Raw genomic sequence first — 6,000 nt, 5'->3', positions numbered from 1 at the left:
TCCACCTGACTTTATCCTCAGTTGAGGAAATTCGCAATAGTCTTATGAGAGCTGATGAAAAGTCATCAAAGTTGTCAGTTATCAAAGAATAGGGTGGGTAGGTGGTGATTAATGATGTCGCGTTGAATAGTGTGGGACCTGAGCACAGCGTAAGCAGTATGGAATAAGGAGTGGAATGTGCTGGTTTTGGCTGGGGTAGACTTAATTTTCTTTGCAGTGGCTAGTATGGGGTTGTGTTTTGGATTTGTGCTGAAAACGGGATTGATAACACAGAGATGGTTTTGTTTATGTTGAGCAGGGCTCACACAGAGCCAAGGCCTTTTTTGCTTTTCGTACTGCCACGCTGGCGAGGAGGCTGGGGGTGCATGGGAGGTTGAGAGGAGACACAGCCAGGACAGGTGACACGAGCTGACCAAAGGGATATTCCAGACCATATGACATCATCCTTAGCATATATAGTAGGGTGGAAGAAGGAGGAACGGGGGGGGATGTTTGGAGTGATGGGGTTTGTCTTCCCAAGTCACCATTATGTGTGATGGGGCCCTGCTGTCCTGAATATGGCTGAACACCTGCCTGCCCATGGGAAGCTGTGAATTAATTTCTTGTTTTTCTTCACTTGTGAGTACAGCTTTTGCTTTCCCTATTAAACTGTCTTTGTCTCAACCCACACGTTTTCTGACTTTTACCCTTATGATTGTCTTCCCAGTCCTGCTGGTGGGGGAGTGAGTGTCTGCGTGGGCCTTGGTTGCCAGCTGGGGTTAAACCATGACAAAAGTTAGCATTAGAAAACATGCCCTTATTCATAACTGGCAAATGTAATTATTATGCAAAGAACCGTAACTCATTTAGAAGTTATTTGTGTTTGTAGTGTAACTATAAACAGATGCTGTTAGGTCTGAAATATCTGGTTCATCATCCCAGACCGGATTTTCTAACCCCACTCCCATTTTTGCCCCTGCATGCAGGGTCCTTGGATATCTGAACCCTGGACTGCTTTTGCAGATTGGGTGCTTTGAAGTTCAGATGTTAAAAGTTTTGGACAGACATAAAGTGGTGTCCCCTGTAAACACTAGAAACCCAGTCTTACTCTCTGATGGAAAGCAATGGGCTGCAATCTGTCAGTCAGGCATGACAGCTCTCACCCATGCTAGAATTACTAATTAAAAAATTAAGTTACTCATACTCTTGGCAAGTTAAATATATTGCCATCTGTAGTAGCAGATACATCACTGGAGCCTGAATTTCTTTAGAAATTGAGAGTATTTTGTTCTTTACAATATCCACAGAAACATTAAGATGTGGCTAGCAGCTTTGCTGCTAATTACATTCACAACCAAAGCAAAATGAAATAAATAAATAAAGCATGAGAGAAGATCCTGAGAATGTCCGATAAATAAGAAAATAATTAATAAACAAGTATTTCTAACAACTGTTTCTGTGGAAACTGAAGACTCTGATTATCAAATGGAGATACCAACTCGGTGACTCAGGTGCTGAGCCTGAGCCAAGGATCTACTGAATACTCACTGCTCTTTCCCAATGCAGTCAGTGTTTGCAGGTTTAGGCCCAATTGTGGAGGGGTGCATTGTGCTGCTTGCAATTAAATGAGAAATGTATGTCTGTGTGAGATGTTGGGATTCAGTCCAGCCAGTATCAGGCTGCAGCCACCTCTGGCTTCTGGATAAGGAAGAGCAGGAAATTACACAGCAGTTTCAAGGCAATGTGGCAATCATTGCTCAGATTCAGTAACCCAGTGTCAGCCATGATGCTTTAGAGGATCCTACATGATCTCCCAGAGGTCCCATGCTATATCTGCTGGTCCTGTGCAGGTGCTTCAACTGCCCTGAACACGTATGTGTAGTGAGCATACACTGCTAAAGGCCAGTGGTCATTTCTTGGTCGTGTCATCCCATTGCTCCCACAGTCCTGAGGGTCTGCATGCAGCCACTCCTGCAGCCCTGTGTGTCAGTCTCCTTCAGTCCTCCAGTGCTCACTGCAGGTCTGAGCTGGCATTGCTCAGTCATTATCATTCTGGTACTCTGAGAGCCCCAGGAAGAACCTAGGTGCTCAAGCTCTGTACAACAGCAGGAATCTGCTGCACCTTCACTGTGCAGTTGACGGGAATGCGTCTCAACACTCAGAGCTGCCTTTGCCTGCCTTTCATCTAGAAAGTGGCATTGTAAACACAAGGTCCTTTCCCTTCAAGGCTGTATTTTTCTTGAGAGGGCCTCCCTGAGGTTGGAGGTTTTCTGTGGTTGTGTCCCTCTCTTTCAGCTCAAGTGAGCAGGCTGCAAGAAAGGGAGCAGCGCTCCCTCCTTCCCCCCGGTGCCAATCCCCACCGTGATGCAGAGCCCTGGGTCTGCCCATCTCCAGTCCACCAGCACCACCTCCCAGACCCCAGGCAAGAATGCGGGAGAGCCAAAATGCTAGTGCATGGTGCAAAGTGAAGGACAGCCTCATAACACAGAGGTCACCCACTGGGACGTGTGGCCAGCACAGATAGCTGGCAACACCGGCTAATAGCTTCTATCTAAGGAGGAGGAGGAAGAAAGCTCATGTTGCTGCATTTAAACGTGAGCCAAATGCTCACCCACAGTCATTTTCAGGCAGAAAATTTAGATGTGGTCTTCAGTCTTTTTTATTTGTACCACAGATGGTGAATATATTACCCAGCTTGTCCCATTTTCTAGCTGTGACTGTGTATGTTTTCTATACGTATTCCTCCCTTTGCAGAGGCTCCGAGTTCAGGTGTTATTCTCCCCAAAACCTGAGCTGATTGGGAGTTACAATCACACACTTAGGGATGGAAAAAGTTAGACATATTAGAAAGTGGGAAAGGTCACAGATTCAAAAACAACTCCCTGTCCCTCCTTCTACTAAATAAGAGTTATTTTTTTAAAATCTTCCTCTACAGGGGTTGGTTTTACCTTGTTATTTGTACAGCATCTGGTATCATCAAGTATAAATGCAGAACCGTTAGCCTTACCATTGTATAAATCCTTTAAAAAATGTTCTTGGTTAAAAATAAACAAAATTATTTCTCTCTGTTTATACCCTAAGATCATATCTCTGACATATATTATTAATAAAATCTATATAGTAGAAACAATGATTAATTAGAAAAAATTATAGTTTTATGTCTTTCTGTATAAAACATTTAAAATTTTGCAAAAAGAAAAGATGTTTCACAGTTCTGTAAATACAATTACGTATTATTTCTTAATCTTCAGGTCAATCTGGAGCACTGATATACTCAGTCAGAAAAATCAGTTGATCAATCAACCCTTAGCTCTCAGCTTAACATTAACACCTAAAAAACAGTATGTTGATTTAAAATAAGTAGGCTCATCCTAGAGGTAAATATTAAATGTTACAGTTTCATATGGGACTGAATTTAAATGATAATAACATACAAAATACAATGCAGGAAAAAACATTAATAATAAAAAGATCAAAATCCTTTTCTAAAAAGTGCTGCCCATTCTATATTTATACATAATTTAGGAAAGGATTTACTGTTCACAAAAGAAAAGCTGTGAAAATTTATTCCAGCTTTTAGTTGTTGCAAGCACTGTGGAGAATTCAAGGGAGACAAATATGTGCTTTTTTGGTTGGCGGGGGCTTTTCTAATGTGTGATTTGCGAGCCTCAGAGAACTGTTTATTTTAGGACAAGTCAAGGACTGAAACACAGGAAGTCACTTTTTATTTTATTTTACTTCACTTCTCTCTGGAGAGATGCGAGGACCAGCAGGACTCCCGTTCTGTGGCTGGTGCTGCTGGCTGCTTGCTGCCTCTCCTTGCATAACTGGCTCCCAGCCCCACAGCGCGAGGTACCACTTGCTGCAGCAGGAGTGGAGAGCAACCTGTGTCATTGGGCTTCCTAATTAATTCACGGTGCTTAGATGTCCTCCTTTCCAGACACCTGCCATTTCAAGCAACTCCTCTGGGCCCCTTGCAGAGGCAGTGTCAGCCACATCCCTGTGCGTGTCCCTCTGCCCTCTCTGTAAAGCGAGGAGACAGTGCTCTTTGCAGCCCTCTCCGTCTCTCCTCAGCTCTCCCTCCTGTAACCACCCTCTGCCTTTTGCAAAAACCTCTGACATGCCATGTGTCCCCAACTCCACTGTCTTGCAGCTACTGCCAAGCACCCTTGCTGGCCTGGGGAGGGGTAGCAGCTTCTCGTCTGCAGTGCTGTGGGCAACATAAGAAATTCCTCTTGCTTTCAGATCCATACAGGCTTGCCTGGTGAAATCAATCAATGCTCATTGACCGCAAATTTACTACAGACCCAGGATGCCATGGCAGGTGGGGTTTGCGTTTTTGCGTGCAGGGTCCCAGTCTGGGCTTTGGGCTCTGGTAACAGCTCAGGGAGAATTGGCTGTGTTTGGAATTCTGTGTCTCTGGTGGAGATGCAGCATTTAAACATTAATTTGTTCTGCATGAATTTGCACAGGAGGCAAACACAGAGGTCAGATTCTGCCACGTTGAATTATAAGGGCCTCTTAGTTCTGCCTGCCTGCCTGCCTGCTGATCAAGGTTAATAAGAGCTGGCAAGCTCCAGAGGCCCAGTTACACTGATTGCTTTAAAATTCTTCAAAGGCCACATTGACTGTCATGAGTAGAATCAACTGTGCTGGTCTCATTGGACTTATGTTTGCTTGCCCCAATTGCCAGTTTATCTATTAATATATAGATGAACCTGTTGCTGAAATAAACCACCTTTCTTAGGTCAATATTGATTTAGGCTGAAACTGCATTGAAATGGGGTTAGAAAGCATTTGAATAAAGGACCATTGACTTGTGTTGCACTTTCTATATTGCACCTTCAACATCTGCAGTGCAAAGAAAGTTTTAAAATTGAATTAAATATCATTCTGCTGTGGCTGACACCAGACACCCTTGTGACATAAGGACTGAAGAGACTGGTCTTCCTTTCACACTAGAGATGTTGCAAAAAAAAAAATCTATCATTAAATAGAATTCTTTCTCCATCAAATAAATCTACAGAGTGAAGATGGTGAAGGGCCTTGAGGGGAAGCTGTAGGAGGAGCAGCTGAGGGCACTTGGTCTATTCAGCCTGGAGAAGAGCAGACTGAGGGAAGACCTCACTGCAGTCTACAACTTCCTTGTGAGGGGAAGAGGAGGGGCAGGCACTGATCCCTGTGGTGACCAGTGTCAGGACCTGAGGGAATGGCCTGAAGTTGTATCAGGGGTAGTTTAGATTGGATATTAGAAACAGGTTCTTCACCCAGAGGGTGTTTGGGCACTGGAACAGGCTCCCCAGGGAAGTGGTCACATCACCAAGCCTGACAGAGTTCAAGAAGCTTTTAGGTGCTACCCTCAGGCACATAGTGTGACTCTTGGGGATGGTCCTGTGCAGGGCCAGGAGCTGGACTCAATGATCCTTGTGGGTCCCTTCCAACTTACCATGTTCTGTGATTCTATGATTCTATGATTCAGGATGGCTGAGAGAGGAAACTCCGTGCTTCATACCTGAGCTGAACTTCTCGAGTATGCTTTACTGAGCTGCAGCCCAAGGCCCATATTCTCACAAGAATAACAGCATTTAAGTCAAGAGCACAGCCCCACAACCATTGTCTGTGCCCTGCACACTCAGAAGTCACAAGCCCCTAAGCTCTTGGTGTTCTGCTACTGCCCATGCTTCCCTGGTGCATGGCTGGACATCTCCACCCTTATCTCACTTCTGCACTTGGATTAGAAATCTGAATCTCTTCAGTTTAATCCCCCATGCACCATGCACGCCCTACCTGGTATAGCTAGTACAGATAGCTGCTGTCCTGAAGGCAAGATAAAGTTTATCAGATTTATCAAACTGTTTGTTTCAAAACAGTAGCAGTGTTGCTGAGGGAAGAATGGGGAGAAATCATTCATGTTTTCTAGAGACTGTAAAGACGAATATAGTATTGTCTGTGCTTTGAAAGAATAAGTCCACTGCCTGTTCTGAAGAAGATGGCTCAGTTGTTTAAGTCCGAAGTTGGTGC

The sequence above is a fragment of the Chiroxiphia lanceolata genome, chromosome 6 (assembly GCF_009829145.1).
Source record: "Chiroxiphia lanceolata isolate bChiLan1 chromosome 6, bChiLan1.pri, whole genome shotgun sequence".
NCBI classification, from domain to species: domain Eukaryota; kingdom Metazoa; phylum Chordata; class Aves; order Passeriformes; family Pipridae; genus Chiroxiphia; species Chiroxiphia lanceolata.
This window is presented reverse-complemented; position numbering follows the sequence as displayed.